The 18,827-nt window shown below is 38.3% G+C and overlaps 1 pseudogene; it reads left to right on the top strand.

Annotated features, from left to right (window-relative positions):
* The first annotated feature begins 10,203 nt into the window (after positions 1–10,203).
* LOC140931861 (zinc finger protein 862-like) lies at positions 10,204–13,413 on the top strand (annotated as a pseudogene).
* The last annotated feature ends 5,414 nt before the right edge of the window (positions 13,414–18,827 follow it).

Here is an 18,827-nt window from a genome sequence, read left to right on the forward strand (position 1 = left end):
GACTGTCGGACAGTCTCGTGTATTAAATTTATAGGTAAGGTTCGGCCAGGTAACCCAGTATACCCAGTAATACACAACAGAGTGGTACCTATATCTACCAGTGTGTCTAAGATCAGGGAGTTCTAGCAGGCCCATGGCCACAAGGACTGAATGTTTCTCAAATTTTGTTAGTGTTAAATATTAATCTTGTCAATTAGTGTACCGTATTGGTGTATATATCACAGCTTGTAAGGTATCCTACAATTCAGTCTTCTGACTGCAAAAGGGACAATAAACCAGTGATTTGATTTGATTTGATTACGGATCCGCATCCATAAACCTAGTCAGTTTCCTGGCTGAGATGCCCCTAATAAAATCAGTGGGGGCAGCTAATCTGCAGTCGCTCCCGATACCCCAACAATCTCTGGCTTTGTACCACAGGAACACCAAGCAGTGATAAAGATGGACAACATAACGGGCTAACACAATAAGTGCATGGTATAGAGTTGCATTGTAAACCACTTCTTTGAATAAACTGGATCGCCCTGTGTAATAGCTTTTAACCATGTAAAGGTATTGATTGATCCACACTTTGCTGGCACATCGGAAGGGTTGACTCTCAAGACCCTGGAGAATGTCATTCCTAGGCACTTCTTGCGTCTTACAAGAGAGCAGGCTATCGATCTCTACCAATTTTACATTCTCAAGACACTTTGGGGACCAAAACTGACTATGGATAGTCATATTACATAGCAGTTTTATTTCTACTGGAAAGCTGGAGTGGAAAGGGCAAAAAGGTGATTTGCCTGTTATATTTTCATTTTATTCAATTACTTTTCTAGGGAAATTGATAGAGAAAACTCCGAGTTACCTGTTGTTGAAAATGAATGACTGAAAATAAGGAAAAAGATAAATGGGATGGGCCAGGGAATGCAAGGATCATGCACACTTCACCTCAAGAGCAATGACAACAACAACAAAACTTTGTTAATAAACAAATAAAATTACAAAATTATTGCCTGCAGCTAGCAAGGCTTTTCAAGGCGGGACAAGGAGAGTTTACAGTTTATAAATAAATGAAATAAAAATCGTAATATGAATGAGGACTAGATAACAGGTTTTACAAGACTCCTTGAATTTTGTCGGTCCCTTCCACTGCAACTTGGGCTTCAAAATATCAACGACCATAAGACTTTTCTTTGGGGCTTTGAAATGACAATCTGGTCGATTAGAGGCCGACGCTCTTGGCCAGGTTCTTAAAGAAGTGAGGTTTTGAAGCATTATCGCTCGCCCAAGCCTGGAAAACGCACCCTGAAAACTGATGTTCTCCCTGTACAACTTGTTCGCTAAAAAGGAGGTCTGAATATAATTGTGTCAAATATGGTTATCGTATAATCTGTGTTTACATACCTTTAGTTGGCTTTTTGGTAAACGACGCTATCAACCTAACGTATTCGGGTTACTGATTTAATGAAAGAACAACAGGAATCAAATTTCTTGCTAAATGTCGTGGGTATGTTAAGAGAGCATTTATTGTTATTCAGTTATTTTGCTTTCGCTGGTAAAAATATGAAAAGCCAATGTAGGAATCATTTATTCTTTAGTCTTAACTTCTTTAAGCCGTAAACAACCTGTTGATTTATTGAGCATAAACTTATTTGTCAAGTCATAATTGTATTTAGTCTTCCAGCTGTGATCAACCTGTAAGACACCATTATCCACCTGTGAAGCTTTTGGAAGTAATTAATGTTTTAAAAACAAGCTTAGGTTTCCACCAATAGTCTTTTAGAAATGATTGTTGTGTTCTGTTATTTACCTCGCTAGTACATGACCTAGTCCGTATCGCGTCATCAGCTTAGAGTATTTACACCAGTGTTTTGTAAGATTTTCTTTGGTTATGTTTTGACTGTACCCACAGTATAGTCTTGGATTAAACTTATACGTTGGACACAAGTTCTGTTGTGATCATTGTCTCAAGGGTATTCAGCAGGCATAAGAGATTCCGTGCCTTCTCGCAGCTAGCAAGTGTCCCCAGGAAAAGGCCTTTCCCAGAGAGAGTTTAGAGTTTTTCCCTGTCCATCAGTTTACCCTTTTGTGAAGGCAAAACCCGTTTTCACAGATAGTGGGTAGAGGTCGTAAGTTGTGGGTGTAGGTAAATGTCATGGGTAAAACTTGTATAGAAAAAAAAATAAAGTAAAGTATAAATAATAAAGGGTTTCTTCAAAAGGAGGACATCTTTATGACAATGAGCCGAGACACTAGACTCGTAATTCAATTTTAGCTCCAAATAGTTACTATTATTGGAGACAAAGGATGTGGCAAAAAGCGTCATTTGTTTCAGGACTCATCTGACGAGGAGGCGGCGATGCGCGAGAGCCTGGATCCACTTCCATACCCAGTATCAGGACCACAAATACTACTGCTACCAACGCACTTAGAAGTGTACGCATTCGAGCCCTAGCATCCGTAGCGCTGAGCAAGTGAGTGACAGATCATAGGCGCAGAGGTCAACTGAGAGGTTTAACCCAACCAGTGCCATCCTCATTACCAGTCACGCCATCTGCTGGGATTAACCTGGGAAAGTCTATTGCACTACCGCCAGTCAGGCAAACTGGTAGAAAAAGCAAAATAAAATATTGTCATATCTGGAAAGAATACTTAAGAACCAGAAATATCGGGCAAAAAGGAAAACAAGGCTAAGAATATAGGCCCCACTTGCCTTGTCCTAGTTCTTGAATATAATATGATTCATAATAATTATACATCCCTTGCCTTTATTTTTTCAATATTGAAACTTTTCGTTCAGACCCTTTTTTTCTGTTTCTTTTTTGCCATGTCCTTTTTTTTTTCAATGGTCCTCCTTTGCCCAGAATGATTGAACGTTGCCTTCCAAGTCTGGAAACAGTTTGCACCCTCAGTGGAAATTGTTAACGCACTTCAAGATGCTTTTATCAAACTATCATTCTCCTACTGGCATTATTTTTTTCCTCCATGTTGTAGAATTACCAGTGGCAATTCTGCCTTTTACGATCGCCAGTGATTGGGGCTCCATCAATACTGAAGGACCCCTTCACTGCATTCTAGACGTTCAAGGATTTCCAGTCCAGCCATTTGGATCTGGAACTTTTCAGAATGCCTTTAAGGCTACCTGTATCTTGCCTAATAAATTTTTAGATTTGGCAGGGAGATATGTTTTAAAACAAAAAAATGGAAGGTCCTTTGATAACTGTAGTGGTTTAAGGTTTATCCACTGAAGACATGGACCTAATGAATGACAAAAGCAGTAGGAAATCTGCCAAGGTACTATCGAGATATGCCATCTTTCAATGAATAGGTATCATACACGGACGACAGTGTCCACTGAAAGAATACCTTACAGTCCATTTCGGAAAATGGCTTAATCAGCAATTGAGTTTGGAATATGTTTAAAATCATCCCTGCCTTTTTAATGAGCAGGCTTACAGTTTGGCACTTAGTTAACATTCCATTATCTCTTTCTCATATTCAATCCACAGGGCTTTCAGATTTCAGCCATTGCAAATGCCCTTTGCCAACACTAAATTTGAAGTGCAGACAGATACCTGATTATGGTGAAGAAATAAGGTAATGCAAAATGTCTTTTTAAGGGTTCAGACAGCTTTGGTATAGGTTTGCACAAATGAAATCTGCCCATACAAAAGATTCTTAGATGCAGTGAGATCAGCGAAGCCGGTTCTGAAAAGCCGGCGAGAAGGAATCATGAAGGTGGTAAAAATACGTCTCCTCGAAAAGGTATTTCAGAGATATTAAATCTTTAAATAATAGTGCATTTTTTGAGAGTCCCTAAAGCATTATTATAATTATTATTATTCTTAAGTTTGACCTTTGGTAAAGATAGCCTTATACTCTGTCTTGCAGTATAGACATAAATGTTTGAAAATGTAGTAAAATATGATAAAAAGTAGCTTTGAGTATCTGGTAGAAAGACTCGACCAAGGCAAATACCCTATAGCCTCAGAAGAGAGTGTATGATGTGTGATTATATCTTGTAGCAAACTGCTTCAGATGTTGCAGTAATCAAATAATGCCAGTATTATAGTAATGTAAAAAAGTGGCACTGCCTCTTTTGTCATGAACCTTTTAACATGGCCCAGGATTCCAACTCTTTTTTCCACCTTCTTACGTACAGTCCGCAAGTCGTGCCTCAAAGAGACCAACCATTATGACAATTTTATTGTTAAGGCAATAACAAAATTATGATTGTGGTCTGCAGTCAATTTGGACAAATATTGGGAGTCATTATTAATAACAAGGCAGAAAATGTAGTAGTAACAGTTGGTTTTTTGATGAGGTTATACATTTACAGATGAAAGTACGATTGGCCTTCTGCATTCTTCCATCAAAGAAATGTTGGCAAGTCACTAACATTAGACTTGTTAGCTAAAGGCCAAGGTGTAGCCATCCACAAACATTAAAGTATGCTTTCAAGCGGAGATCAAACTTGGTGTGGTGCGTCAGTGTAAGTCATGATTACAGTAAATGACCTGATAATGCCAAGGGGTCCAGGTGGGGGTGGGTAATAGATGGGTGTTTAAAAGAGGGGCTTTTATTCTTATAACTGTAAAAAGCTCAACAAAACTAATGGCGGAGCTTTTTCGTATGCGCATTTAGTGAGCACAGCAGAGCACCATGTGTAAGAAAACTTGGTAATCTATGCATCCAAGAAATTTTGGCTCTGAGAAAAGTGCCCCTATGTATGTCCACCCTTCGTGTAAGCTGGGGTGAAATTTTGCATTTCAAGTACCCGCACGTTTTGGCGGTAAATCGCATAGCCACCCGGACTTTTAGCGATAAAAACAACAACAAAGCCAATTTTTTTCTTTTGACTTAATTTTAACGTCTACATTGACGTGGATATCAGAGAAAGAGCTAGAGCCAGAAATAGAAAAAACAAAGGACATCAATTTCGTTTGAAGAATAACATGAACATTTTAAAGCGGCTGTGAGAAAATGAGAAATGCTAGCGGCCACCAGGATGAAAATGAGCAGCAGCAAAAAAAGTGAACAGCACCCCATACAGTATTTCCTCCATAGAGCATGTAACTAGGAAGTTTTTGGAAGTTTTACATTGTCATCATGAAAATCAGCAGCAAAAAAATGTACAAAAAAGTGTGCTGTACGTGCAAAGTTGTTTTTTGCTACTTAGACCTACTGCTTTTTGGCTGTTTTTCTTGCTGTCGCCGCTTAACATTACATGATTTTATAATTTTGTTTCAGTATACTATAGATATTAGGGAACTTACAAATCATCTGTTTTCTGGGAAGCGACTGGAGCAACAATGTCCATTTCAACAGGAAAAAGGAAACTCAATATACAGTCGGTCAGTAGGTCAACGACGACACCGAATTTAAACCTAAATGTAAAACTGTTTGTTCACAACAAGTTTTTCTCACAATGGCATCTTTTAAAATAATGGAGATCTTATTGTTTTGAGACTTTTTAGTGTTGCCTCACCTTTTCAAATGGAAAAATCTTGCTTTCCATACAAAGATTATTCAACTTTCAGCCTGAAAGAGATGACCAAGTCCGAGTGTCTGTCAGAGTTAAGATCATTCCAATACTAGTAGATGTTCTTGGCATTTCAGAGACCATACTGTGTGAACCAGGATCTACTTGTTACGGCTTAGAAGGTTCTTTGAGGAATTTGTTCAGTTTCATGTGTTGTCTGGATCAATTGTTCGGATTAAGTAAGAGACGTGTCAGTCATATGCAATCACGTTTTCACTTTGCTTTTTCCACCACAGAAACACCTATTTCCACTGAAGTGAAATGCAATGGCTGTTTTCCATATCAATGTTATTTACTCTATATTAAAGATAAATGATTTGCCTTCCTTAATACTTACAAATAACTTACGAGTTCACTCCTTCAGCCTTCACAGCTGTTGTCATTCATCAAAGTAAAAACAAATCATTAGTCGACTTTTCAATCCACATCGCTTGTTAGGAGAAAAAAGGAAGGATACCTGAATTTATAAAAACAAAAAATACAAAGAACTTCAAAAATCTCTTAAACCTGTTGATTTGTACCTGCTGAAGCTTGTGGGTTGGTTCTTAAGTTCCCTATTACGAAGAGCTTCCCTTTTAGCCCTGGCTAAATCTACATATTATGCTTTTAGCAAAAGTATTAAGAAATTTAAAAATAGCAGATATCCACTTATCAACTAGGTCTAAGCCATCTAGAGATCCCTATTGCTCTTTCAAATCCCAACACATTGTTGGTTTACAATAGGGAGTTTTTCTTATGAACTTTTTCTTTTGTTTTCTCATAGTCTAGTCACCAGGGACACACTATCTAAAACTAATTTACTGCTAATGATTGGTGATCCTGTCATAGAGATCTACCTAGCGGAACTGCTTCTACAAGTCCAGAGTGGTCTTACTGTGGTATCAAGAAATGGAGAAGTTGGAGCACCTGGTCATCACCTGGTGCCAGTCTGTTGCTCACATCAAAAAGTTGTGTAACTCAAAGGCATCCCTTATATAATATTACAATTTATTACTCAATTGCGCATGATATAAATCGGTCATTTTAGTACAGAAATGTTTTTTGGATATTTTGTAAGATTTCTTGCAAGATATTAGAAATTATTAATGCTCCAAACTTCAATAAACGACCTTTTTAACCAACCATAAAAAAGAGAAGTCTTGAAAAGAGTTAGGGCTACCGCCCTTTTAAATCGAGCTTTGGTGTTCATAGGGATAAACTACAGACTATAATACAGTCATGTGCCATAGGTTTTGAAATCTGGGAGAAGACAAATGCTGATGGTAAGGGGTCTGCTACTTTCGATTTAACTAGTTTATTGGGAAATGACCAAAAAAACGTCTGAGAGAACTTACTTTCAAATCCCTTGCGTCACACAACCTCAGAAACAGTTACAGCAACATGGGAACAATTTAAAGATCTGTAATTGTCACAAAGAAGTCAATCAGTTTATTGAAAAGGTAAAAAGTTGGGTTGTTCTTTTTATTTCAGTAAGGGGAAAAAGAAAAGGTTTTGCAAAGGCAAGGATAACACCTTTTAGTAAAATCCAACTACTGGTCTATTATCAATGCTGCGTTCTGATTGGTTGGGCTACTACTAGGCTATGTGTTATAGCCCAAGTGAAAAGTGCCAGCTTTTGAAAACCAAAACAATGGATTTAAGTCTGGCTTTAACTAGCTAAAAATGTTTTGTTTCTATATTTTTGACCCACTAGTTGGATTTTACTAAAACAATTATTCCTCTCGCCCTCATGGCCTCTGAGTCAAGGCCATTTACTCACAGCCCATTCAGGCTCGAGGAATAATTGTCATATTGTCAAGTTTATCTTTACTTCATCTTTAATCAAGGTAATTGCTATTAGCGTTTGTCCTACTCCAGCAATGGAGCGGCCAGTGGTCGCTCAAATACGTTGTATGAAATTACAATGAAACATTTACATGGTATTGAATTACATTAATGTTAAAGTAGTGGACACTCTTCAGATAAATTCTGGGTAAGATGCCGAACTAACAACTGCGACCACGCAGGGATTGATCTCACATAGAAAGGGTGTTTGTAAGTGTCATCTGAAGAGGATGGTAGCCAGATCCTAAAGTCGTGACTCACCCTTTTACGGGCCATACGCAGACACAGAGGTAAGGTCATAGGGAAGGGAGATTCTGATGGATGCTGAACAGGATACGTAATTACAAGTTGATGCAATTTTGAATTTGATGGATCAGTGTAGAGTAACAGCCCCTTTCCTGACAAAGAATAATACCACTGAGGTGGCCTATGACTGTATGATTTATCAAGTTGTAAACAAGAGACTAGCAGAAATGAAACAGCTGAGAGAGGGTCTGCATGCACTCGGACTTGCTGATCTCGTGGATAGTCAACCTAAGGTCACAAAGGAACTATTCAACAGTGTTGATGAGGCTACTGTGAATTCTGGTGTGCTCAAGCACAGAGTAATGAAGGATCACAGTATCCCTGCAGGGTCCAGTGAAGATCAGTCATTCCAGTTCTTCCTTCAGTACCTGGAGGAGACATGTCAAAGGAAACAAGGTATGTAAAGAAGTCAGCTGGTGGACCACAAAAATTATTGACGAGATTTCTTTCAATTATGTTTTCAAGTCCATGATTTTAAAGAAACAAAATATTTCCTCCTGAATATAAACAATATGCCGACACCAAAAAGATGGATAAATATTTAGAATTGTATGAATTTTGTTCTCTTTTGGACCAAGTAAACTGTCAGCACCATAGAGACGTACATAAATAAAGGCTAAACTGTATCAAAAGATGACTTAAAATAAAATTTCTCATATGCCTTCAAGACACCAGATCATCAAATCTACAATCTACAATTTGAAGTTTGATTGAGATGTTCATTTTCCCTCTGACATGCTATCAACTAATGTTAAGCATAATGTAATACAACTATTTGTACTTTGAGGCTGAGAGACTCTTTTTGAAATGCTTGTGGGGAAATTTAATTTACTTTTACAGGAAATTACAGCGACCCCTGTTAAACTTGTATCTCATCATTTGCGTAAGTACCAGGCGAATGGACCTAAAGAATTTGTGAGTAGTCAAAAAATATTACTGGGATATTATTATTGTTCACTTTACGGGCATAAGGAAGCATTTACTTACAACATTGTACACAAGATGCACACCGCGCATTGTCATCTCTTATCATCCAGCATTTAATTTTTATTTGATGTGGGTGTGGGGTGGGCAACAATATTGGGTTCATAATAACTGTAAAAAAAAAAGAGGTAATTATTGATTACAGATCCGCTTGCGTCAACCTAGTCAAAAGGCGACCAGTTTCTTGCCCGAGATGCTCCTGATAAAATCAGTGGGGGTGGCTAATTGGCAGTTGCTCCTGATACCTCGACAATCTGTGGCTTTGTACATAGGAACACCAAGATCAGGATGCGTTCTGACGAATGCGAATAGAAAAAATATAGTCTCGAGAGAGAAGAGAGAGCAGGCTATCAATCTCTGCCAATTTTGACTGACTATGGATAGTAATATTACAGGGAAGCAGTTTTATTTCTACTGGAAGGCTGGAGAGGAAATGGTAAGAAGGCGATTCACCTGCTACATGTTTATTTTATTGAATTACTTTTCTAGGGAAATCAATAGAGAAAACTGCGAGTTACCCGTTGTTGAAAATGAATGACTGAAAATAAGGGAAAAGATAAATGGGATGGGGCAGGGGATGCAAGTATCATGCACACTTCACCTCAAGAGCAATGACAACAACAACAAAACTTTGTTAATAAACATATAAAATTACAGAATTATTGCCTGCAGCTAGCAGGGCTTTTCAAGGCGGGACCAGAAAAGTTTACAGTTTCCAAATAAATGAATTAAAAATTGTAATAAGAATGAGGACTACACAACGGACTAAAGAAAAGAAGGATTAAAGAAATTAATAGTAAAAGTAGAAACTAATAGGCAAAAATTTATTTTTTGACAGTTTTGGCTACTTTTACCTTTTTCAGTAAGGTGGGGATATCAATATCGCCAGTTTGCTGCTTTGCTTGCGACATGTCAGTGATTTTCTTCCATTGATTGTTTAGATCTTGAATTTCTTTCGTAACGTTTGGTTTTCTTTCCTTAGTTTCTCGGTTCTAGTCATAGTTGAGGAAAAGTTAAAAGATTTAGAAAAAATTCAATAAGAAGCTGGAGTAATCAAGAACACGTGCGACTAGTACATTCTTGGTACCAGTCTCCCAGAGCACGAAAAGATATATAGATATTACAGAAAAAAATTGAGCAACAACGCTTTATCAGTATACGATGGTAACCAGGGGTTTTATTAGAAGCCGGGACCCGGGTACCGGCACCCATCTACTCTGAGCACAGTACCCGCTTTCGCCGAAATAGGTCTCAAGTAGACAAATACGAAATCAAAAGCCAGACTAACCGAAACTTCTTTTCACCGCTTTCCCGCCTTGCCAGGGGAGTCTAACCAGGAATTGCATCTCTGAATTACAGTTCTTTTCTTCATGAAAACTAATATTTCAGTGTCCGGATTACCGAAGGATATCTCAACCAAAGGGATAAATTTCGAAGTTTGATCGCATTGCACGAAACGCGTCCCCTGCGTTTTCAAAGTAGTTACCAGGACCTACCCTCAGTCATGCTATTACATAACATTTGCACGTGACATTTCACGCGACCAAAAGCACTTGCTTAAAATGGCGAAGAATGCTAGTAAAAGACCTCATGTCCAAGGCGTCTTAGATAATTTCTTTCCAAAGAGGGCAAAAGGTGAGTCATTAATACATTACAAGTTATCTTTTCAACATAATGAACTTGCACTGGCGGATATAAATAAAGTGTGCGTTTTGCATGTCAAAAGAGTCATTGAACCACAATGACCTTTGAATACAAGCAATCAACCGGCTCCTCTTTGGTTATTATGAGAACTCTAAGAACTTCGAAACCTGCTGAATTGTATGGTTAGTGCAAATTCCTAACAGTTATAACAGGATGGTTAATTAAATTTCCTAGCAAACTTATCCGAAATAAAAACAAACATTGCGTGAGGTCCGAGCTGAGGCCGCAGATGTTGTCCCATGAACATTAAGCTTACTTTTACGAGCGAGCCGATATTTTTATTCATGTTAGAAAAGATTGCGTAAAATCTGGGAAGTCAAAAGGTACTTACAGTATGTATCGCGTAACTTGAAAAGAGATGTTTACAGTGGAAATCTTTTAAAACACTAAAAAAATGTCTACAATTATAGAAGCATAAAAGAAGTAACATTAAAAGGAATGTCAAGATAAACTTCGTGTACACATACAATTTATAAGCTTAATTCTTCAGCAGCTCATAAAACAAACGACACAAAAAACAAGTGCAAAAGGTAAATGGAAATCCGCCAAAAATGTAACTCAGCATAAGTGACAGGGTGAGGTTTATGCATTGCATATTGGACCTTTCTTTGGCAGATGATTCAACAATGCCTTTAGTACAAGCAGCAAGTGAAGGGGTAGAAACTCAGTCGTCTAATGAAGCACTCTCACATACCTCACAGCAAGTAGAAAAAACCCGAGGGCCAAGTGTATCTAAAGCAATAGCAGATGACATAATGTTATTAGAAATAGAAAAATGTGGACTTTCTAACCTGCACAACTACTACGAGTGCAAACAGAAAAGCTGCAAAGATTTCTCAGAAGAAGAGGAGGCCAGGCAGAAGAAGCTGAAGAAGAGACGATTTCACCACAGCTGGGTCGAAGAAAGAGAACTAGCCTATGATAAGACCACAGGCATCTGGTGGCTTCTGTTCTCAGAAAACCAAGGCATGTTTTGTTTTCTTTGCTGTAAACATAAAACTTTGAACACCCAGAACAATGCTGCAGTATTCAGCAGTACACCCCGCAAAAGATACAGGAAAAAGGCCATCAGAGAACATTCTTCAGCCAAAATGCATCAAGCTGCTGCGGAAGCTGAAATGAATCAAAGGGTGTCAATGTTTCATCAACAGTATAAAGAAAAGGAAGCAGTTCGCAACGATGTATTGCACAATGCTTTTGCAGCCTTGTACTGGTTAGCAAGGGAGGCAGTTGCCAATGTTAAGTTCTTTTCTTTGCTAAACCTGTTTCGTGCTGTCGGGCTAGACAAAATGCAGCATTTTAATCACAAATCTCCCGCTGCAGTGAGAGAAATGTTCCTGACAAGTGGAAATGTGGTCAAGAACATGATTATAAACGAAATAAAGAAAGCAGGGTCTTATGGCCTTCTAATTGATGAAGTAACAGACATCTCTGTTACTGAGCAATTAATCACGTTCGTGCAGTTTTGGAACAGCACTTCTGGTGGCACAGAGATTAAGTTTCTTAGTGCAAATGATCTCCTTGTTGAATCTGAGTCTGCAAATGCAGAAACCATAACGAGGACTCTTGTAACAGAGTTAAACCATTGTGACTTGTCAGTTGGAAAGCTCAATGGCCTTTGCACGGATGGAGCATCCGTGATGACTGGAAAAACCAGTGGGGTGGCCACCAGGCTGAAAGAGTTGAACAAACACCTCGTCAGCGTTCACTGCATCCGCCATAAACTGTCCCTTACTTGCTGTGACACTAATGAGGATATCGCATACATGCAAGAAGTTGAGAGATGGCTTTTTCAGATCTAGAAATTTTTTGAAAATTCCCCAAAACGACTTACAGCATATCTGAAGACCCAACTTAACGTGAAAAAGCTGCAAGAGCCTTCAAAAGAGGCTAAAGATAAGTGCGTCCGTAGACTTGCTAAGGCTACTCGCACGAGGTGGCTCTCTCTTGGCAAGGCTGTAGAGGGTGTACATAAGGATTACGTACCACTCATGCTTACACTAAAGCAACTTGACCAGAAAGATGCTCAGGCGTCAGGTCTTCTCGGAAAGATGCACAAAGTGAAATTCATTGGGGTGGTAACAGTCATGCATCACGTTCTTCCTGTTCTCAACAGGCTCAGCTCTGCTTTCCAACAAGGAAAGGTTTCCTTCTCCCATATAAAGCCAGCAATTCAGAAGTGCACCGATGACCTTGACAAAATTGCCCAGATGAGAGTTCCAGTCACTGAGTTCCTTAGAGATCTTTCACCTGGAGGCAGATTGGAACAAGCTGATCTTACTGCGTCTGATAGAGATAAGCTGTTTCTCACCAATTTCCTGGTGAAATATGTCAATTCACTGAAAGAAAGTTTAAGTAGCAGATTTCCTGCCCTTCCCCTCCTGTCTACTTTTAGTATATTTGACCCCGCACAAGTTCCAGAAAGGGGCCAGCCAGGATTCAGGGATTATGGCAGTGCAGCGGTGAAACTTCTGGCTGAGCAGTTCTTTGATGACGAAAGCCACAAAAAGCAGTTGATGGATGAGTGGCAGGTATTCACATACGACTTGGCAAAATGGAAGAACGAATTGCCTGAGGAAGTTAGAAAGCTCTCTGGTGGAAGCAAACCTACAGTCACTTCAACTGATTGGTGCCTCCAGAAGCTAATGTTCATGAAGGACCTGGTCCCATTTAATCTTCCACTTATTGCAAAGTTGGCAGAGGCAGTGATCTCTCTTCCAGTCTCGAATGCATGGCCGGAAAGGGGTGCCAGTTCTTTAAAACTGATGAAGACAAGGCTTCAAAGTAGAATGAAGAATGACATGCTCAACGCTCTGCTACACATTCTCATCAATGGTCCTAAAGTGGGAAGTAAGGAATTTGAAGGAGTGATTGATGCTTCTGTTAGAGCTTGGTTAGCTGCCAAACCATGCCGAAAGTGTCCTCCAAAGTTTGTCAGCACACCACTGGTCGCCAATTCAAGTGGTATAAGTGAGAACGTTGTAACGGTAACCATGCAGGATGCTGGTGTGCAGACAAATGATGACAGCGTCATTCAGCCAGTTCAACGTACAATTGCAGATGAGTAGATGAAACCTCAGATTATGGTTCTGACTTTGAATTTTCCCATGACATATAGTGTAGTCCTTTTAAGCTTCATACATTAGTTGCCCGTATTTAGGATTGACTTTAAGTTTTCTTCATGAATGAAAGCAGCAAAACAGTACAGGAGGAGTTCATTCATGAAACTCTACGATCTATATAATGTTTGTTTCAGTTATTATAATTTAAATCAGAAAAGCCAGTGTGGCTCACTATCTAATAAACTAAGCAATATACCGGTAAGCCAGTAAGGTTGGTTCATTATCCATACTGTTATATTATGTATTTAGTAAATTCCCTGAGGCTGCAAAAAGTTACAAAATTAGTTACATTATTGGTTTTCATGAAGTCAATTTGTGCTTGTCAATTTAGTAAATTCTCTAAGGCTGTAAACAGTTACAACATTGCTAGTATAAGTAAAAGCTCCGCAAATTATTCATAATTTTCGTTTGCAAAATGAGGGAATAGAATTATAAATTTCCACCTCAGAATGCTGGAAAATGCATTTCCGAGAGTCTAATTTTCAAAAATTTTCCGAGGGAGCATGACCCCAGACCCCCCTAGAGGCTCGGGCCTTCGGCCCTTCGGTATATAGGGCTGCCCAATTACTCTACCACAAGAACCCTCCTACTTCAAAAATTAATGAAAACCCTGATGGTAACCAAAGATAAAATCATATATAGATAATCGGAAAGGAGACAAAACGGGTTCGAGGCATCGGCACGCAACTGTGTTGACTAGCTACGCCATCAGCTGCGATTAACCGAGGAAAGTCCATCCCACTACTGCCAAACTGGTAGAAAAAGCAAAATTGTCATATTTGGAAATGATACTTAATAACCAGAAATACAGTGAATAAAGGAAACCAAGGCTTAGAATACAGGCCCCACTTGCCTTGTCCTAGTCCTTGAATAAGATGATAAATAATAATTATATATCCATTCCCTTTTTTTTAACTTCGAAACTTTTCTTCAAACCCTTTTTTTTCTATTGTTTTTTCAATTACTTTTTATTTCAAGAGTCCTCCTTTGTGCTGAATGATTGAACGGTGTCTTCCAAGTCTGGAAACAGTTGACACCCTGAGTGGAAATTGTCAACGCGCGTGAAGATGCTTTTATCAACCTATCATTCTCTTACTGGCATTTTTTCCTTCATGTTGTAGAATTACCAGTGGCAATTCCATCTTTTATGATCGCCACTAGAAGTTCTAGACGTTCAAGGATTTCCAGCCCAGCCATTTGGATCTGGAACTTTGCAGATTGCCTATAAGGCTACCTGTATCGTGCCTAGTAAACTTTTTGATTTGGCAGGGAGATGTGTTTTGAAACAACAAAAGCTGGAAGGTCCTTTGACGACTGAAGTGGTTTAAAGTTTATCCACTGAGGACACGGACCTAATGGATGATGTGAGCAATAGGAAATCTGCCAAGGTACTATAGGGACACGCTATCTTTCAATGAATAGGTATGATACATGGATGACGGTGTCCTTTGAAAGAATACCTTACAGTCCATTTCGGAAAATGGTTTAATCAGCAACTGAGTCTGGAATATGTTTTCAATCATCCCCGCCTTTTTTATGAGCAGGCTTACAGTTTGGCACTCAGTTAACATTATATTCTCTCTTTGTCATATTCAATCCACAGGGCTGTCAGATTTCAGCTGTTGCAAATGCCCTTTGCCAACACTAAAATTAGAAGTGCAGGCAGATACCTGATTATGGCGAAAAAATAAGGTCACCAGAGATGTCTTTGAAAGGGGTTCAGACAGCTTCGGTATGTTTTGCAGAAATGAAATCTGCCCATACAGCAGATTCTTAGATGTAGTAGGGAACAGTGAAGCCGGTTCTAAAAAGCGGATGACAAGGAAGTGCGAAGGTGGTGACAAAAACCTTTCCCCGAAAAGGCATTTCAGAGATATTAAATCTTCAAATAATCGCGCATTTTTTGAGGGTTCCTAAAGTATTATTATTATTATAATACAATTAAGTTTGACCTTTGGTAAGGATAGCCTTATATTCTGTCTTGTAGTATAGTCATGAACGTTTGAAAATCTAGTAAAATATGATAAAAAGTAGCTTGGAGCGTCTGGTAGAAAGAGTTGACCAAGGCAAATACCCTGTAGCCTCAGAAGAGAGTGTACAATGCATCATTACCCTAGCAGCTCTATTTTGAATGTGCTGTAGTCTATCAATATCTTGTTGTAGCAAACTGCTTCAGATGTTGCAGTAATCAAATAATGCCAGTATTATAGTGTTGTAAGCAAGTAACACTGCCTCTTTTGTCATGTAACTTCTAACATGGCCCAGGATTCCAACTCTTTTTTGCCCCCTTCTTACACACACAGTCCGCAAGTCATGCCTTAAAGGGACCAACCATTATGACAATTGTATTGTTAAGGCAATAACAAAATTATGATTGTAGTCTGCAGTCAATTAGGACAAATTGGGAGTCTTTATTAATAACAAGGCAGACAATGTAGTAGCACCAGTATTCTTATGATGTCATTCTCTTACAGATGAAAGTACAATTGGTGGTCTGCATTCTTCCATCGAAGAAAGAAATGTTGGCAAGTTACTAACATTAGACTTGTCAGCTAAATAAACTTGGCAGATTCTCTCTCAATTTACAAATAACAATGAACATTTTCAAGTTTTGGGTTCACCTTGAAAATCAACACCCTGACAATATTGCTACACTCTACTTAAACATATCGAATGAAATGGCCAAGGAAAATAAATCTTTTGTGTACACAACTTAATATTAATAAACAATCAGGTAACTTTAAAAACCCTTCTGCTTTCCTATCCAAAGATGAAAATAATTTGTCAAAACATCTAAAAAACCACCAGCTAAATTTGATAAGAACAGATAAAAACTAAAATTCTACTCCATCTTTAAAAATGAAACAAATTACTGTGAATGCATCAATCATATCTGGAATCCTGAACACAGGCGTGTAGCTTCCAAATTAAGGATAGGAAATCATAATGTAAAAATAGAAACTGGAAGATTTACAATTCCCAAAACTCCTGAAGACCTTAGAATCTGTGATCACTGCATTCAAAATTCGGTTGAAAATGAAACGCACATATTATTTCACTGTGATCTATATGATGATTTGAGAAAGACTTTATTAAAATCAACGAGCAAAATACATTATTTACAAATTACACAAAATGGCAATACTGAAGAAAACTTGATGCTGTTGGTAAGAAAATTTGGTAATCTATGCATCCAAGGAATTTTGGCTCTCAGAAAATCGTCCGTACGGAGTACGTCTGTACGTATGTCCATCCTTTACGTAAGCTGGGGTGAAATTTTGAATTTCAAGTACCAGCGCATTTTGGTCCTAAAAAACAACAACAAAGCCATTTTTTTTACTTAACTTTAATGTCTACATTGGCGTGGATATCAGAGAAAGAGCTAGAGCCAGAGATAATATAACAAAGGAGATCAATTCGTTTGAATAATAAGAGGCAATGATAAGATGAGAAATGCTAGCGGCCACCAAGGTGTAAATGAGCGGCAGCAAAGAAAGTGAACAACAACAGACAGCATTTCCTCCATATAGCGTGTAACTAGGAAGTTTCTGGAGGTTTGACATTGTCATCATGAAAACCAACAGCAAACAAATGTACAAAAAACGTAAGCTGTACATCCAAAGTTGTTTTTTTTGCGAATTAGATCTACTGTTTTTTTTTTATGTTTCTGTTGCTGTCACCACTTAACATTACATGATTTTATAATTTTGTTTCAGTCGACCATACATATTAGGGAACTTACAAATCACGATGACAACATCTGTTTTCTGGGAAGCCACTGGAACAAGAACGTCCATTTCAACGGGAAAAAGGAAACTTAAGATGCAGTCAGTCAGTACATCAACGATGACACTGAATATAAACATAGATGTAAAACTGTTCGTTCACAACAAGTTTTCTCGAAATGGCAGCTTTTAAAATAATAAAGATCTTAGTTTTTTTGAGCCATACGACTCATTTCATTGATGATGAAGAATGTTTAGTGTTGCCTGGTTTTTCAAATGGAAAAATCCTTGCTTTCCGTACGAAGATTATTAGACTTTCAACTTGAAAGAGATGACAAAGTCCGAGTGTCTGTCAGAGTTTAGATCATTCCAATACTCGTAGATGTTCTTGGCATTTCAGAGACCATACTGTGTGAACAAGGATCTACTTGTTACGGCTTAGAAGGTTCTTTGAGGAATTTGTTCAGTTTCATGTGTTGTTTGGATCAATTGTTCAGATCAAGTAAGAGACATGCCAGTCGTTTGCAATCACGTTTTCACTTTGCTTTTTCCACTACAGAAACACTTATTTCCACGTAAGTGCATTGCAATAGCTGTTTTCCACATAAATGTTATTAACTCTATATTAAAGATAAATGATTTGCCTTCCTTAATACTTACAAATAACTTAAGAGTTCACTCCTTCAGCCTCCACAGCTGTTGTCATCATGGCGAGCCGCAAGTCTTAGAAACCAATTTTGCCCACCAAAATTTGCGGGATTCTCCACAAGACACCTATTGTTAAATGCTATTTCAGTAGCTACCGTTGACAGTTCAAACCATGCATTTACCCTCAAATGACCCCCTTTTCACCTGGCATCAGGTTATATTTCAACATGCTGAAGTATTCTGTCAGCGCTCGTTTCTTTTGTCTGGCTCAATAAATTCAAACTGCAAATTAAAAAAACTGAGCCGGGACACAGTGGAGCAACATCACAGCATTATAGTATTAAACTACCGCACTGTCAAGTTTAATAGGCTCTACAAAAAAATATGCGGTTCATTTTAACTACAGAATATACTAGAAATTCAACTGGCTAAAATATGTTCGTGTTAATTTTGACAAGATCGAGCACAGTGATTAAGATAATAATTTAAGTATAGCCCAAAAGGGGGTGAGGAGAGCCAGGATCCGTCTGCAAATAAGTATCAAAACGTACTTCATAACTCCAGCAAAAAATAAACATATTAATTTGTCAAGTAGCAACTAGTAGTTATAGTAATTAACTTCTATTTAAACTTCTTTTTAGCTTACATTCGCAGGATATTCCTTCTTTGTTACAACTAATGTGTTAAATAACATTTCATTCCTCTTTCTTTTATGTCATTGTGGACCCAACCAGCTTCATGTACGTACTGGAGAGCGCCAACAATTGATTTGAAGATTTTTCCTAGACCAACCATTATGACAATTGTATTAACAAGACAATGACAAAGTTATGATTGTAGTCTGCAGTCAATTAGGACAAATTGGGAGTCATTCTTAATAACAAGGCAGACAATGCAGTAGTAACAGTTCTTTTAAGGTGGCTCGACTGGATTTTTTTAGGGGGATACCTCCCAAGTTTGAGCATTAACTACGTCGGCATGGGTAAA

The sequence above is a fragment of the Porites lutea genome, chromosome 3, assembly GCF_958299795.1.
Source record: "Porites lutea chromosome 3, jaPorLute2.1, whole genome shotgun sequence".
Classification (NCBI taxonomy): Eukaryota; Metazoa; Cnidaria; class Anthozoa; order Scleractinia; family Poritidae; genus Porites; species Porites lutea.